The 19,057-nt window shown below is 37.3% G+C and overlaps 1 non-coding gene across 1 annotated transcript; it reads right to left on the minus strand.

Moving 5' to 3' along the window:
- Nucleotides 1-18,628: 18,628 nt before the first annotated feature.
- LOC121208722 (small nucleolar RNA R71) lies at nt 18,629-18,735 on the minus strand. Its single transcript, XR_005903851.1, has one exon. It is a non-coding gene; the product is annotated as a small nucleolar RNA R71 (small nucleolar RNA).
- Nucleotides 18,736-19,057: the final 322 nt, after the last annotated feature.

Consider the following 19,057-nt stretch of genomic DNA (forward strand, 5'->3'; position numbering starts at 1 on the left):
AAGTCATAAATAAATAAACAACCCAATGATATAATCAACTCATTTTAAACCAAACCTAATTACATTAACATTACCATGCTTAGACTCAAACCTACAATTTTCATAAATACTACAATTTCAACACAATTTCTACCCTGGCCGAATGCTCACAAAGTCAATTTAGCATATTATTATTCAACTTCCCAAGCCAAATAGTCATTATAAAACCTAGTCCACATACACTCAAATACATAAGCTCATATATCAAAGTATAACTTCATATACATATACTAGTTATGTGGCCGAATACACATGATCATATATGCACATAGTTAGATTCATTTCAATAATATTCACAAGGTCAAATACATTTACCAAATTCACATATATTCTTCATTTGCATCACACACAATTTGTAACAAATATCAAGTTACTTAATTACCTTATTTCAATTAGACAACAAGCTAATTCATACCTGGCCATTTAACACGTTTTACACATTCAATCACAACTTATCTTTTCCTAATAATCCATTCAGAATTCGATAGGACACTCGAAAAATCACACATATATCGTATAATGCCAACGTCCTAGACGTGGTCTTACATGTAATCACATATCGATGCCACTATCCAAAACAGGGTCTTACTCGCACACATCTATCGGAATCACATATCGATGCCATGGTCTTACTCGCACATCATATATCAGAATCCTATGTCATGACATATGTATCCTAGCTATTCCAAAGGTTCATACGGGGCTTTTGGATGTTGTAACTCGGTCGAAACGAATTCAGAAATATAGTTGCCAAGCTTACTCACATTTGGCTAATGCATATAAATACTCACACTTTCCATTTCAGCATGTATAATTTGCATTTAATTAAAATTAAGTATGTCTATTTGCTTATAAACTTACCTCGGGCGATGTAAAACAGAACGGAACGACTAGTCGACAACTTTTATTTCCCACGATCCAAATCTGATTTCTTTGGTTCTTGATCTAAACATATTCAAATTAAACTCATTCAAACATATTTTCATTCAATTTAGTCCAAAAGCACATAAATGGGCAAATTACCATTTTACCCCTGACATTTTACACTTTTTACAATTTAGTCCCTATTGCATAAAACGCAAAATATGCAAAATTTCAATATACCCATGTTTGGCCGAATGTTCCTAGTTTCCATAAAAGTCCATATATTTCATTTATTTCACATTTTAGTCCCTCAATTTATTATTTTTGCAATTTAGACCTAATTACTCAAAATCATCATAAACTCCAATACAAAACATGTTAATCCAAAACATATCTTTCATATTTCATCATCAAAAAACAAAAATCACAAGCTTTCCACAATGACATAACTCAAAATATTCACCAAAATAAAAAAATTCAAGCATGGGTTTACTAGTACTCAAAGCAACGATCCCAAAAACGTAAAAATTATTAAAAATCGAGTAAAAACGAACCTTGAATCAAGCTTGGAAGGTGGCCGAACCTAGGTTTCTTTTTCTTTTTTCTTGTTTCGGGGAAGAACATATTATGAATACAAAATAATGGCTTTATTTTCTTATGTTTTATGATATATTATATCTTATATTAACTAATGTTTAATTTACAAATATAACCTTAATGAAATAATATAAAAACTATATAATATATGCCTAATACCGTCCATTCAATTTGTCAATGATATAATTGCAACATAAATCCTCCACATTAAAAGAAAAACCACTATTCAGCCCCTTTTACAATTAACCACCAAATTTTCATTTTACGCGATTAAGTCATTTTATTTAATCGGGTACTCAAACAAAAAAATTAAATCACAAAAATTTCACAGATATAAATTCACACAAAATAAACACAGAAAATAAATTTTAAATATTTTTTTGACTCAGATTCGTGGTCTTGAAACCACCGTTCTGACTAGGGTCTAAATCGGGCTGTTATAAATACACCTGTAAATCGATGGTAAGTTTGAGAGAGTAATTCAAAACTTTGATGATATACTCTAACACGATGTGTTAAAGTTTAAAGGTGACTAGTAAGAGATACGAGGTTGATTTGATTTGTGATTCTGAGAAATTAGTGGAAGTGATTCATGAGAGTTGAAAGCAATTTCTTATGGTAAGATTTTCGGGGATGAAAATCCCTAAAAAGGAGGAGAGTTGTAACAGCCCGATTTTGGGCTTAGTCGAAGCAGTGGTTTTGAGACCACAAATTTGAATTAATAAAATTTATTTTTATTATGTTTTTATGGTCTACAATTTCACGAAATGATTTCGTGAAAATTTTGTTTAAAAATTTTAACGTTTGGCTACTCAATTTAGTCAAAAGGATTAAATTGTAAAAAGTACAAAACTTGAGTTCTAGAAATGAAATTTTAAATTGGAGGTCCTTATATGGTAATTAGACCATCAGTTAATTTGATGGACGAAAATGGACATGAAATAGGTGAAATAGAATATTTTTAAGTTAGGGGCATTTTGGTCATTTAGTAATTAAAATGAATTAAAAACAAAATTAAAAGCCAATTTTTGTCCGTCTTCAAGCTATAGCAGAAACTTGGATGGAAAAACCATGGCTAGGGTTTTTCAAGTTTCCAAGCTCGATTGCAAGTCCGTTCTAGCCCTGTTTATAATGATTTTTACGTTTTTGAAATCCTCGTAACAAGATTTAGCTATTTCCACCATTATTTTGAGCTAGGGTTTGTGTTTAAAAATTTACCCATGGATGACATGCATGTTTTTTGATGTTTAATGGTAGAATATGAATGCTCGGTGTGTAATAAACAACTTTACTAAGTGATTTTCGGTGAAATTGTCAAAAAGGACTAGTTTGTAAAAAGTTGTAAAATATGTGTAAATGTGTGAATAAATGGAAATTGTGGACAGCTATAGTTATGAAAATGGTTCGGCTAGGCTTAAAATACAAGTAAAGTGAATAAAAATCATTTTACGAGCCTAGGGGCAAAAGTGTAAATATGACAAAGTTTAGAGGCAAAAATGTAAATTTTACCAAAATGTGAATTTAGGATAATTTGAGTAGCAGGATGAATAAATGAGTTAAATGTGTTGTTATAGATCAAGGAAAAAGAAATTTAGACTTAAAACAGGAGGAAAACAAAGAATATGACGAATAAGTCCTTTTCACTGATTATGGTACTGAGGTAAGTTTGTATGTAAATAATATATCGTTTTTACTTATGTTATAATATTTTGTTATTATATGAGAGGTGGTTGCATATTGAATGATCACTTGATGTAAATTATGAAGTGAAATTGATTATGGATGAATTGGTAAAATGTTAGAAAGTGAGGAATTTCCCGGTTGGACCTTTGGAATAGAAAAGATACGAATGATCCATTATGGGAAAACATGTGTGGTACTATGTTGAGGCTATTACGTGTACTAGATGGTTAGGTCACATGTGTAGTACTAAGTGCAGGCTACTATGCGTACCCGATAGCTTCGATCATATGTGTGGCACTAAGTGCAGGCCACTTTGTGAAGAAGGTAGCTTTGACTACAAGGGTGGTACTATGTGCAGGCCACTCGGCATCCGTTATTATTTTGATGTGTTCAATGAGAAATGACTAGGTGTAATTGAATATGACTATGTGATGAATAAGTGAAGGTTCGTATGTGTAAACTTATGCACAACATGCTCGATATGTGATCGAACTTTGGTAAGATTGATATGGAGTAAGTGTTACAATGAAATTTACTACAAAGAAAACATGAAAGAGTGAAATTTAGTAATAAAATAGTTTTAGACAACAGCAGTTGTGTGACTTTGAAAAATCACCAAAAATGGTGGAAATCGAATTAGAAGTTGAATAAGATGTGAAATAAAATCTTATTGAGTCTGTTTTCATATGAAGTAAACGGTGTAAGCAAAAGAATTTTATATTATGAGATATTTTAATTTTTGTGAGACAGAGTTAGAATGATCTTGGAATCCCCTATTCTGATTTTGGGAAATCATTAACAATTGTACAAAAATAATTATGGGTTATAATTTATATCCTTAAAATCCTTAATGAGTCTATTTTCGAAAGAAAACATTATCCACATCTTTTACGAAGAGATAATTAATTTTTAGTTTAGAGCGGCCGGAACTGTCGGACAACAAAGCAGGGGTGACTTTAAAGAATAAGCTGTACTCATTGGCTAAACCAAAAATTCTAGAAATTTTATGGTAATAAGATATATGTGCCTAGGTTCAGGGGAAATTAGCAGAACTTAATTTGGAGTTTTTTAGCTCAAAATATAAATAATTTAGTGGTTGTGACTCGAGTAGACAGTTTGAGATGAACATGAATAAATAGTGGAACTATGTGCAATTATGATTGTATTATCTTGAGAACATATTGTGAAGATTTATAAAAGCATGTTAATTGATTACTTATCATTTACATACCTACTTACTAAGCGATAGTGATTACCCTCTTCCTTTCCTTTTTCCTATAGTGTCACAGATGCTAGCTTGAGTTAGAGGTCATTGGAGATTCTATCACACTAACAAGTTATTGATTGGTATAGTATTAACGATCTTCAAGTATTTTTAAGTCTATGGCATGTATATGGACTTGATTATGTGTATATGTTATTATGAGTTGGCCTAAAATGTTGGCCTATAATATTTGATAGTTCATTTTGTATAAGGCCATTGAGGATCGCTAATATTAGTTAAGTTATATGTTTATGATGTTGTATTTTGTGGATGTGCAAGCTTCCATGACTTGGTTGAATGAGCGTGTGATGATTAATTATGGAAAGTGAAGCATGTGAATGGTTGTGTGAAGAACAGGACCTTGGGCATAGGCGTATACTCCTATTTTCAAGAAATTTTCTAATGTTTTCCAAAGTTCAAGGTTTAGTCTCGGACCACTTCCAAAGTATGTATTGCGCCACGTAGGCTCGTATAAGGGACAATGTACATGTACTTAATTCATTTTAAATTTAATGAAATTTTGTGGCCTGATTTTGTAAAATTGTGTATGTTTAAGTCCAGTAATGCGTCGTATCCTATCCCGGCCTTAGATATGGGTAAGAGGTGTTACAGGTTGTTTGATGGATGTGTTATGACATGTAGGCTATATGCTAAAGGTATGGGTTGGATGGTTGCCTACGGTTGTGTAACACCCCGAACCCGAAACCGACACCGGAGTCGAACACGAGGTGTTAACTGACTTTAACCCCTTATAAAATTTATTCATCAATTAATTCCACTCCTACTATTTTTAGTGATTTTTCAATCTCATGACACTGCTGCTGCCAGCATCTGTTACGAAAGTAACTAGGTCCATTTCATGCCTACCCTTGATCCAACTCAATCGAACATTCGTGCCATTTTCGCATGGCTTAAAGGTTACATGCCAAAGTTCAAACACAACGTAATAGCTTATACATGCCAAAATGTTCTTCTAAGCCAACTAAGAAGAAAGTACCAAAACTTGCTATCCGGTGTGATGACTTCGATGACGGCCTGACCCCGCAAAAATAGATGAGTCCAAGCAACCTATAATGGGTGACAAGGAAACACCGAGTGAGTTTATAACTCAGTAAGTCATAAGCAATGCACTACCATCCATCAATAACATTATCACAAGAGGAAACAAAATGGAACGAGACAATTACTCCATCCATACCGAACCATACCATAGTTCCTCCAACCTATCGATTCAGTTTCATATCAATTCATGCATTCACATTCCATATACTCATCAATAGGACATTGAAGCATTTTCATAAATCAATTTATTTTCGTTACAATCAAACGACTAAACGGCCTTTCACCCATCCTACGATAAATTTTATGCACGTGACTTCAAGTATATTTGTCACATAGGTTCAAACTTACCGAGCTCAACACCAAGTACAAGCATAGCACCTATTAGCCATGTACTCAAGACACTTACCCGATCTGCTGTCCGCGATCGACTCAATAGTGTCGCACACATAGTGTCCATAATGATTCACGAATGTATATTGAGTCCGCACACTCAGTGCTATATAATCAACTCGCACACTTAGTGCTACGTAATCAAATCGCACACTTAGTGCTACATAGTCAATCTCGCACACTTAGTGCCGCATGGTCAATTCGCACACTTAGTGCATCATATTCATTTCGCACACTTAGTGCAACATAGTAAATCGCACACATAGTGCTGTACAATTTAATCCCGCGCACTTAGCGCCAATCTCATGGTCATAAATGGTTATACCCGCACGTTTAGTGCTGAGATCAACAACTCAGTACATCTTACCTCTTTTCTTTTCATTCAACAATTTCATCATCACATACGTACATGCAAATATATATATGTATATTTATTCATTCCATTCAGCATCAAAACATAAACATTATGACCATTTGAAATAATACCAACTACATGCTTAATGACTTACCTCGTGTTGGGTAAGACGGTTCCAACTCGGCTACTCGATAACCTTTTCTTTGCCTTTGCTCGATTCACCTCCTTTAACTCCTTGAGCTTAATCAATAATTTAACTAGTTTAACCACCTTGCTAAATATTTACAATCCAATTTCACATGTATATGTATGTTAGTATATTCGGCTAATAACCTCATGCAACTACCATATCATCAAAAATCTAATCACACATGCACATGCATTAGGTAAGTTACCTTTGCTAATTTTAAACCCAACATCACACAAGCTCTCAAGGGATGGCCGAATGCTTCTTTTGTTACCCAACTAATCATTCGACAATTTCATCCCCTTTGCCACCCTTTTATGCCTAATTATCTAAATCAAGATAAGATCATCAACATGCCTAACCATAGCCGAATGTGCAACATTAATCTATCACCTCTATCTCTTAAATACTATCAAGTTCATTTACTTCTAATTTCTTAAGTTCCACATCTTAATGCCCATTATACATAATCAAATTTAACATCATCTATATATTTACTCATATGGCCGAATATACATACCCCCATATAATATCATTTTCATTCCATTTAACACTTAATTTCCACCACATAATCACTTGGCCGATTTTGCTAGCATACAAGCCTATGACCGAATGTCCTTGACCTCTAGTCACCTAGATTTTTATTCTTTAAGCCTCATCCAACTCATATTTTTCATTGACAACCTCCTTAACTTCAATTTATTCACATCTTTAATCATGCTACATTCAACCATTATTTAACAATAATTCATGCATCCTTTTTATTAAACACTCAAAATCAACCATCTTCATACCTCATCACCAAAGACATCAAAATACCAACCAAGAATGTAACATTCATGGCCGAATATCATCTCCATCAATTAACAAAATTTGAACCATGGCTAGGTAGATTTTCACTTACAACTTAAAATATACATGAATCTCAAAGAATAATATCAAACATACCTTAGTCTAGCAAACCATCATAGCCGATTTTCTCAAGCTTTTTCCCCTTCCTTTCTTTCCTCTATTCGGCCAAGGATGTTCAAGAATGAACACTTTTTTTTCTTTCTTCAATTCACGGCAACAAGGGGGTGAGACCATGTTTTTTTTTTTCCATCACCCTTCCTTTCATTATTTAATTATCATGCTTATTATTTTATTTTCCTTACCATACATCACTAACACAACATGTTGGTGACATGTTTCCACCCATAGCATGGCCGGCCACTACATATTAGGGAGGGGGAATTTGACATGCAAGTCCCCTTTTTCTTCCACATGCACTAATAGGTCCTCATGCATTGACCTATCACATTTTAAAATTTTCTCATATAAGTCCTATTGACTAAATTCACATGCAATCGACTAAATCGAAGCTTGAAATTTTCACACATTCATGATTACATATTCTAGACAATAAACATCACATTCAAACCTTTCGGTGACTCGGTTTAGCGGTCCCGAAACCACTTCCCGACTAGGGTTAATTTTGGGCTGTCACAACTCTCCCTCACTTAAGAAATTTTCGTCCTCGAAAATCTTACCGGTAAATAGGTTTGGATATCGTTCTTTCATCGAGCTCTCGGGTTCCCAGGTTGCTTCCTCGATCCCGTGTTTGAGCCACAACACCTTAACCAACGGAACCCTTTATTTTGCAACTCTTTCACTTCACGAGCTAGGATACGAATCGGTTCTTCTTCATAGCTCAAGTCAGATTGAATTTCAACTTCTGAGGGATTAATCACATGTGACGGATCGGATCTATAACGTCGAAGCATTGAAACATGGAAGACATCGTGCATCCTTTCAAGTTCAGGGGGCAAAATCAATCTATATACAACCGGCCCCACTCGTTCGGAAATTTCGTACGGCCCAATGAATCTCGGGCTCAACTTGCCTTTACGGCCAAATCTGAGTACCTTCTTCCAAGGTGACACTTTAAGAAACACTTTATCTCCCACCTGATATTCAATGTCCTTTCGTTTTAAATCCGCATACGATTTTTGACGATCTGTGGCTACCTTCAGACTTTCGCGGATTACCTTTACTTTTTGTTCGGCATCTTTAATCAAATCAACTCCGAAAATTTTACTTTCACCAAGCTCGGTCCAAAACAATGGCGTACGGCATTTACGACCGTACAAAGCCTCATACGGTGCCATCTTAATACTTGATTGAAAACTATTGTTGTAAGCGAATTCAATCAAAGGTAAATACCGTTCCCATGAACTACTGAACTCGAGGATGCAACATCTCAACATATCCTCAAGTATCTGAATTATCCGCTCGGATTGGCCATCGGTTTGGGGGTGAAAAGCGGTGCTAAAATGCAGCTTGGTACCCAAAGCTTCTTGCAATTTCTTCCAAAATCGCGAGGTGAATCTCGGATCTCTATCCGACACGATAGAAATATGTACTCCATGTAATCTCACAATCTGAGAAACATACAATTCGGCTAGTTTATCCAATGAAAAATCCGTACGCACGGGGATAAAGTGAGCCGACTTAGTCAGCCTATCAACAACAACCCAAATCGCATCCTTCTTACTTGCGGACAATGGCAGTCCGGACACAAAGTCCATTGTGACTCAGTCCCATTTCCACTCGGGTATCATGATCGGCTGAAGTAACCCTGAAGGCACTTGATGTTCCGCTTTCACTTGTTGACATATTAAACATCTCGAAACAAAGTCGGAGATGTCTCGTTTCATACCACGCCACCAAAATCGACGTTTCAAGTCGTTGTACATTTTCGTGCTCCCCGGGTGAATTGACATTCGGCTACAATGGGCTTCGTTCAGAATCATCGGAATGAGTTCCGAATTCCTTGGAACACACAAACGACTTCTAAACGTCAAACAACCATCATCATCAATCTGAAACTCCGATTCCTTGTTCGGAACACACTCAGCTCGTTTTGCAACCAATTCCTCATCGACTTTCTGAGCTTCACGAATTTGATGAGTCAATAATGGTTTGGCTTTTAATTCAGCTACTAACACATTGTCAGGTAGAACAGACAAGTGTACATTCATCGCTCGCAAAGCAAACAGTGATTTCCGGCTTAAGGCGTCCGCAACCACATTAGCCTTTCCCGGGTGGTAATCAATGACAAGCTCGTAATCTTTCAACAACTCAAGCCAACGTCTTTGTCGCAGATTCAAGTCTCATTGAGTCATCAAATATTTGAGACTTTTGTGATCCGAAAACACATGGCACTTTTCACCAAACAAATAATGTCGCCATATTTTCAATGCAAACACAATGGCGGCTAGTTCGAGATCATGGGTCGGATAATTTCTCTCGTGTGGCTTCAATTGTCTCGAAGCATAGGCCACAACTCGACCTTCTTGCATCAATACGCAACCCAACCCAAGTAGGGATGCGTCACTATAAATGACAAACTCTTTACCCGATTCGGGTTGCACCAAAATTGGAGCTTCAGTCAAATGAGTTTTCAGTTGATCGAAGCTTTTCTGACATTTCTCCGTCCATTCGAACTTAACATCCTTTTGAAGTAGCTTCGTCATTGGTGTGGCTATCATCGAGAAACCTTTGACAAATCGTCGGTAATAACCGGTGAGCCCTAGAAAGCTCCGGACTTCGGTAACATTTCTCGGAGGCTTCCAGTTAAGTATGGCTGAAATTTTGCTCGGGTCAACTCGAATACCCGATGCGGATACCACATGACCCAAGAAGCTAACCTCTCTTAACCAGAACTCACACTTACTGAACTTAGCATATAACTGCTTATCCCGCAAAATTTGCAACACTTGCCTCAGATGCTCAGCATGTTCGGTCTCATCTCTTGAATAGACCAAGATGTCATCAATAAACACAACTACGAACCGATCCAAATACGGCCTGAAGATCCGATTCATCAAATCCATAAACACCGCAGGGGCATTAGTGAGCCCAAACGGCATCACTAAGAACTCGTAGTGACCGTACCTCGTTCTGAAAGCAGTTTTGGGTACGTTCGAATCTCGAATCTGCAACTGATAATAACCCGATCTCAAATCTATCTTTGAAAACACCGATGCTCCCTTTAATTGATCGAACAGATCATCAATACGCGGTAACAGATACTTATTCTTTATCGTCACTTTATTCAGTTGACGATAGTCAATGCACAACCTCATGGTTCCGTCCTTCTTTTTCACGAACAATACTGGTGCACCCCAAGGTGAGAAACTCGGTCGAGCGAAACCTCTATCCGTCAATTCTTGCAACTGAGCTTTCAACTCTTTTAACTCGGTTAGTGCCATACGATACGGAGCGATCGAAATTGGCGTAGTTCCAGGTACAAGCTCAATACCAAACTCTACCTCCCGAACAGGTGGCAAACCCGGTAACTCTTCAGGAAAAACATCCGGGTATTCACAAACCACCGGCACCGATTCGGGTTTCTTTTCTAACTCCTTGTCATCAAGTACATACGCGAGGTACGCTTCGCACCCTTTCCTTACATATTTCTGGGCCAACATTGCTGATATTACAGCTGGCAACCCCCTTAAGTCCGCAGACTCAACTCGGATTATTTCATTATTTGCGCACCTCAAATCGATAGTCTTGCTTTTGCAATTCACAACCGCATCATGCGCGGTTAACCAATCCAAACCAAGAATAACATCAAACTCGTCGAACGGCAAAAGCATCAAATCGGCCGGAAAATAGGATTCTCGGATTATTAGAGGGCATCTCTTACACACTTTATCAACAAGTACGCATTGACCCAACGGGTTTGATACTCGAATTACGAGCTCAGTAGACTCAACAGGTAGAGTCTTACTGGTTGCTAAGGTTTCGCATACATATGAATGAGTAGAACCAGGGTCAATCAATGCAATCACATTAGTATCAAAGAGAGTGAAGGTACCAGTGATGACGTCGGGGGAGGATGCCTCCTCTCGTGCGCGAATGGCATATGCTCTAGCAGGAGTACGGTTCTCGGCTCGATCGGCCGTATCAGAGGCCCCCTCTGACTACCACCCCTGCCTCCTAAAATTCTCGGTGGTCTACCTCTAGATGTCACTCCACTAGGTCTTGCACCTTGAATCTTATTCTTCTCATCCAGCTCCGTGCAATCTCTAATGAAGTGGTCCTTCGAACCGCATCCGTAACAGGCCCTGCTAGTAGACTTGCCCCAACATTCACCTAGGTGTCGTCTTCCACATTGGGGACATTCAGGTTTCTCGTGACGATTATTGCCCACACTAGCTACCGAAGTAGCTCGGGAGCCCATCGATGGTCTTGCCCTGATGGAAATTCCCGCAGTCGCCCTTGACTTATTAATGTCCTCCCTGAACTTCTTTACAGCTGAGAACGGAGCTTTACCCGTTGATCTTTTACGATAATCTCTAGCTTCAAATTCAGCCTTCCTCTTCTCCTTTCCAAGTTCTTCCGCCTTGCAGGCTCGTTCGACTAGTGTTACGAATTCTTTTATTTCCAAAATACCCATTAGTAGCTTTAAATCTTCATTCAATCCTTCCTCGAATCTTTTGCACATAGCAACCTCATCAGCTACACACTCCCGGGCATACCTACTGAGTCTTACGAATTCATGTTCGTATTCAGATACAGTCATACGGCCTTGCTTGAGTTCCAAGAACTCCTTACGCTTCTGATCAATGAACCGTTGGCTAATAAATTTCTTTCGAAATTCCATTTGAAAGAAGTCCCAAGTTACTCGCTCGTTCGGGACTATGGAAATCAAGGTCCTCCACCAATAGTAGGCTGAGTCTCGCAACAAAGATACAGCACATTTTAGACATTCGTCGGGTGTGCATGACAATTCATCGAACACCCGAATGGTGTTATCAAGCCAGAACTCGGCCCTTTCAGCATCATCAGTTACTATGGCCTTGAACTCCTCGGCCCCACGCTTCCTAATCAAGTCTACATGTGGCTTACTCAGCCTCACAGGATCAGCGACTGATGGCATTACAGGCTCTTGGGGTGGATTATTCAAATTTGGGAATTGTTGGACAGCCGGGTTGGTTCGGGCATATTGCGCGACCCACTCATTCATCATGGTAAAGAAGGCTTGTTTAGCCCCCTCACCTTGATTATTCGCAGATGACTGAGGTTCAACAGGCGGCGTCCCTTGTGCAGGAGCAGCCGCTACGCTCTCAATGTCATCCGCTAGGGTTCTTTCTTCACCGGGGTCCATTTACTAATCAAAACAAAAACATTTCAACCGTCGGAAGTCATCACACATTTAAACATTAACATTCGGCATGTATAGCTAGACTCATACGCGCTATGGTAGTCCTAGAACCGACTAAACCATAGCTCTGACACCAATCAAATGTAACACCCCGAACCCGAAACCGACACCGGAGTCGAACACGAGGTGTTAACTGACTTTAACCCCTTATAAAATTTATTCATCAATTAATTCCACTCCTACTATTTTTAGTGATTTTTCAATCTCATGACACTGCTGCTGCCAGCATCTGTTACGAAAGTAACTAGGTCCATTTCATGCCTACCCTTGATCCAACTCAATCGAACATTCGTGCCATTTTCGCATGGCTTAAAGTTTACATGCCAAAGTTCAAACACAACGTAATAGCTTATACATGCCAAAATGTTCTTCTAAGCCAACTAAGAAGAAAGTACCAAAACTTGCTATCCGGTGTGATGACTTCGATGACGGCCTGACCCCGCAAAAATAGATGAGTCCAAGCAACCTATAATGGGTGACAAGGAAACACCGAGTGAGTTTATAACTCAGTAAGTCATAAGCAATGCACTACCATCCATCAATAACATTATCACAAGAGGAAACAAAATGGAACGAGACAATTACTCCATCCATACCGAACCATACCATAGTTCCTCCAACCTATCGATTCAGTTTCATATCAATTCATGCATTCACATTCCATATACTCATCAATAGGACATTGAAGCATTTTCATAAATCAATTTATTTTCGTTACAATCAAACGACTAAACGGCCTTTCACCCATCCTACGATAAATTTTATGCACGTGACTTCAAGTATATTTGTCACATAGGTTCAAACTTACCGAGCTCAACACCAAGTATAAGCATAGCACCTATTAGCCATGTACTCAAGACACTTACCCGATCCGCTGTCCGCGATCGACTCAATAGTGTCGCACACATAGTGTCCATAATGATTCACGAATGTATATTGAGTCCGCACACTCAGTGCTATATAATCAACTCGCACACTTAGTGCTACGTAATCAAATTGCACACTTAGTGCTACATAGTCAATCTCGCACACTTAGTGCTGCATGGTCAATTCGCACACTTAGTGCATCATATTCATTTCGCACACTTAGTGCAACATAGTAAATCGCACACATAGTGCTGTACAATTTAATCCCGCGCACTTAGCGCCAATCTCATGGTCATAAATGGTTATACCCGCACGTTTAGTGCCGAGATCAACAACTCAGTACGTCTTACCTCTTTTCTTTTCATTCAACAATTTCATCATCACATACGTACATGCAAATATATATATGTATATTTATTCATTCCATTCAGCATCAAAACATAAACATTATGACCATTTGAAATAATACCAACTACATGCTTAATGACTTACCTCGTGTTGGGTAAGACGGTTCCAACTCGGCTACTCGATAACCTTTTCTTTGCCTTTGCTCGATTCACCTCCTTTAACTCCTTGAGCTTAATCAATAATTTAACTAGTTTAACCACCTTGCTAAATATTTACAATCCAATTTCACATGTATATGTATGTTAGTATATTCGGCTAATAACCTCATGCAACTACCATATCATCAAAAATCTAATCACACATGCACATGCATTAGGTAAGTTACCTTTGCTAATTTTAAACCCAACATCACACAAGCTCTCAAGGGATGGCCGAATGCTTCTTTTGTTACCCAACTAATCATTCGACAATTTCATCCCCTTTGCCACCCTTTTATGCCTAATTATCTAAATCAAGATAAGATCATCAACATGCCTAACCATAGCCGAATGTGCAACATTAATCTATCACCTCTATCTCTTAAATACTATCAAGTTCATTTACTTCTAATTTCTTAAGTTCCACATCTTAATGCCCATTATACATAATCAAATTTAACATCATCTATATATTTACTCATATGGCCGAATATACATACCCCCATATAATATCATTTTCATTCCATTTAACACTTAATTTCCACCACATAATCACTTGGCCGATTTTGCTAGCATACAAGCCTATGACCGAATGTCCTTGACCTCTAGTCACCTAGATTTTTATTCTTTAAGCCTCATCCAACTCATATTTTTCATTGACAACCTCCTTAACTTCAATTTATTCACATCTTTAATCATGCTACATTCAACCATTATTTAACAATAATTCATGCATCCTTTTTATTAAACACTCAAAATCAACCATCTTCATACCTCATCACCAAAGACATCAAAATACCAACCAAGAATGTAACATTCATGGCCGAATATCATCTCCATCAATTAACAAAATTTGAACCATGGCTAGGTAGATTTTCACTTACAACTTAAAATATACATGAATCTCAAAGAATAATATCAAACATACCTTAGTCTAGCAAACCATCATAGCCGATTTTCTCAAGCTTTTTCCCCTTCCTTTCTTTCCTCTATTCGGCCAAGGATGTTCAAGAATGAACACTTTTTTTTCTTTCTTCAATTCACGGCAACAAGGGGGTGAGACCATGTTATTTTTTTTTTCCATCACCCTTCCTTTCATTATTTAATTATCATGCTTATTATTTTATTTTCCTTACCATACATCACTAACACAACATGTTGGTGACATGTTTCCACCCATAGCATGGTCGGCCTCTACATATTAGGGAGGGGGAATTTGACATGCAAGTCCCCTTTTTCTTCCACATGCACTAATAGGTCCTCATGCATTGACCTATCACATTTTAAAATTTTCTCATATAAGTCCTATTGACTAAATTCACATGCAATCGACTAAATCGAAGCTTGAAATTTTCACACATTCATGATTACATATTCTAGACAATAAACATCACATTCAAACCTTTCGGTGACTCGGTTTAGTGGTCCCGAAACCACTTCCCGACTAGGGTTAATTTTGGGCTGTCACAGGTTGATTATGTTAATGAGTGTGATGGATGGCATGTATATGTAATGTATGAAATATGAATAATGAGTATGGCAATAAATGTGGCATAATGATGAATAAATATGAAATTGGTGTGGAATGCCATATGAAGGCCTAATGGTTTAAGTATGTAATATGTTGACACTACCAAGTTATAAATTAACCATGTATGTGAATGCTTGAGTAACTAAAGGTGCCATGTTGCATGCCATGAAGATAGAGTAGGTAGGTGAGTGTTTAAGGGTGGCAAATGGCTTGGAAAATAGCCTAGAAATTGTCCATATGGTTAGACACACGGACATATGTCTAGGCCGTGTATGATACACGGTCTGGCCCATGGGCATGTGATTCGGCCGTATGTCCCCAGCACCTTAATTAATGCAAAATAGAATGCCTAGTAGTAAACACACAGGCAAAGACACGGCCGTGTTTCTCAGCTGTGTGGAGGACACTGCCTTAGGGCATGGGTGTGTATCCAAGCCATGTGAAGTCTGCACTTAAATTTGAGAATTTAATTCGTCACACGGCCTAAGCACACGGGCATGTGCTGTGGCCATGTAACCTCATTTTGCTGATGATGTCATAGTCAGAGAGTTACACGGGCTGAGGACATGGGCGTGTCCCAAGCCACACGGACGTGTGTGACCACATGGCCTACCCACACGGGCGTGTGACTCTCTAAAACAAGAAAATTTTCTAAGTGACAATTAGGTTCCGAAAGTTCTCAGTTTAGTCTCGAATTGCTTCTGATTGTATGTTTTGGGTCTCGTAGGCCATTATAAGGGACAATTTGCATGTGATTGAAAGGTTTTAGATTTAGACGAAATTTTATGGCTTGTTTTTGTATGTTTGGTTATATTTAAGTCTGGTAATGCCTTGTATCCTATCCGGTGTCGGACACGGGTAAGGGGTGTTACAAGTACACTCAAGGTGTACAATTCAATAACCTGTCAATTCTTATTCAAGAGTACCCAATATCACATTACAGGATTACCAGTCCCGGCTAAATCGTTTATGTAACTTATGCTTAGAAGGGCTCAATTAGGATTATCAGTCCAGGCCAAACCCTTATTGTAACATATGCTCGAGAGGGATTATATCAGGATTACTCGTCCGGGCTAAATCCTTTCTATAATGAGATTAATAGGATTACTCGTTCGAGCTAAATCCCGTCAGCAACAAATGTAGGACCTTATTCATTTCGGGAAAGCACATATAGTCATCGGAATTCAATATTCAAGTTGAGCTTAGCCCTTTTTCACTGTTCCAAACATGTATTCAATTCTTCATCACAGAAATCAAACAAGTGACATCAATATAAGTTACATTCCATACAACACAACATTCAAGTTAACATATTTACATGCTTGATTAGGTTGCACGAACTTACGTCGACACTGGTTCGCGTATAAAATCTACTAATCCAAAACCTTTTCTTTTCCTCGATCTAACCTCAAATTTGTGTTATTCGGATCTATATAAATAACTTTAATCATCAATTTCATACATTTCATATTCATTTCGACTCAATTTACGTCCAAGGAAAAATTACCATTTTGCCCCTAACTTTTTCATAAATTCCAATTTTGTCCCTAGGCTCAGGAAATGAAATTTATGAAATTTACAACCTATTCCAAGCCTAACCAAAATTTCAATATAGAATTTACAGCACATATTTTCTATAAATTTCAAAATTTTTCATCAATATTCATAACTTTACATTTTAGTCCCTAAATCATGTTTTTATCAAAAATCACTTTGCAAAAGTTGTTTATCTATCAATAACCTTTCATTTTCTACCATAAATTTATAATTTTCAGCATATACATCCATGACCTAATTTCCATACTTTGATAATTCTTCAAATTTATCCCCCAAATAGATATATTAAGCTATCTCGGTTTCAAAAATATCAAAATTACTAAAAACGAGACAAGGAAACTTACCCAATTAAGCCATGAAAGTTTTCTCTCTCTCTCCTAGGGTTTCCATGTATTTTTGGGGAAGAAGATGAGAAAAATAAGATGATAGCTTTTATCATCTTTTTAATTAATTAAATTATTTCAAATTCCAATTTAGTCCTTGCCCTTTTTCTAAATTTCCATGGATGAGTCACCAAAATATCTACATATTTTTCTTTCATGGTCTAATTACCATATAAGGACCTCAAGTTTTGAATTCCATAGCTATTTAATTCTTCTAGCTAATAGAATTCAACTTTTTCTTTTTATGTGATTTAGTCCTTTCCCTAATTAAGCACATAATCGATAAAATTTTCTTATCGGGATTTTCACATGACATTTCTAAAATAATACGGACCATGTAATAAAATAAAAATAAATTTTATTTTAGGATCGAATTTGTGGTCTCGAAACCACTGTTGTGATTTCACTGAAAATGGGTTGTTACAGCATCGTTACCGAGGAAAATATTTTTACAAATAATTTGATAAGTAGGAAAGTTAAAACCTATAGATATGATACTTAATTATTGTTTTTTTATTTTATTTTCTTTTCAGGTTGTTTATGACCCAAAGCTCTAGCACACTAATTGAACCATGCCCAAGTCTGGAGCAAATCATTATGCACAACCGTCAAGCGATGAACACCGATCCATCCGCCGTAATTAGTTTACCCCGAGAAAATCTATTATTTGAAGATCAACAAGAGTAACAAGGAAATAACCGAGAACAAGTCCCAATAGAGCAAAGGACATTGAACGAGTATGCCCTACCTGCACTAGACGCGGTGCGAGGAAGCATTGAAAGGCCGATGATTAACGCCAATATTTTTTAGATAAAGACGACCATGATCTAGATGATCTAAAACACGTTGCAATGCAAGGGACACATGGTGGAAGAACCAAACCAACACTTGAAGCGGTTCCTGCAATTGTGTGACACCTTTAAGTATGACGGAGTATTCGATGATGTCGTTTGTCTTCAGTTATTCCCATTCTCCTTATGTGATAACGTGACTGATTAGCTAGACTCCCTAAAGGAAGGTTCCATTAGCATGGGGAGCAATGTAGCAGAGAAATTTCTCTACAAAATTTTTTCGGTTAGTTGAACCATTCAACTTAGGTGGCAAAATCGTTAACTTTAAACAATATGAAGGTGAATCCCTATACAAGGCGTGAGAACGTTTCAAGATGATGTTAAGAAAATTCCCACACAACAGATTGTAAGCATGGCTCCAAATCCAAATATTTTATAACAATGTTGATGGACACATTAAATTTAGCCTAAATGGAGTTGTCAAAGGATATCTCATGTTCCATATGTACAAACAAGCTTATAAAATCATAGAAGATATGACCGTGAAGTCGTACATGTGGCCAAATAAGAGATTTATGTACAAATCAAAGCCTTCAATGGCTAAAGCAATAAATGAAGAGAACGATGATGATTGATTCCAATGAATACTAGAGAAGTTTAACCGTTTGGAGACACCTTTCGAGCCGATGAAAATTGAGCTACATTTGAAGAACCAATCAAAAGCTGTA

The sequence above is a fragment of the Gossypium hirsutum genome, chromosome A10, assembly GCF_007990345.1.
Source record: "Gossypium hirsutum isolate 1008001.06 chromosome A10, Gossypium_hirsutum_v2.1, whole genome shotgun sequence".
Taxonomy (NCBI): domain Eukaryota; kingdom Viridiplantae; phylum Streptophyta; class Magnoliopsida; order Malvales; family Malvaceae; genus Gossypium; species Gossypium hirsutum.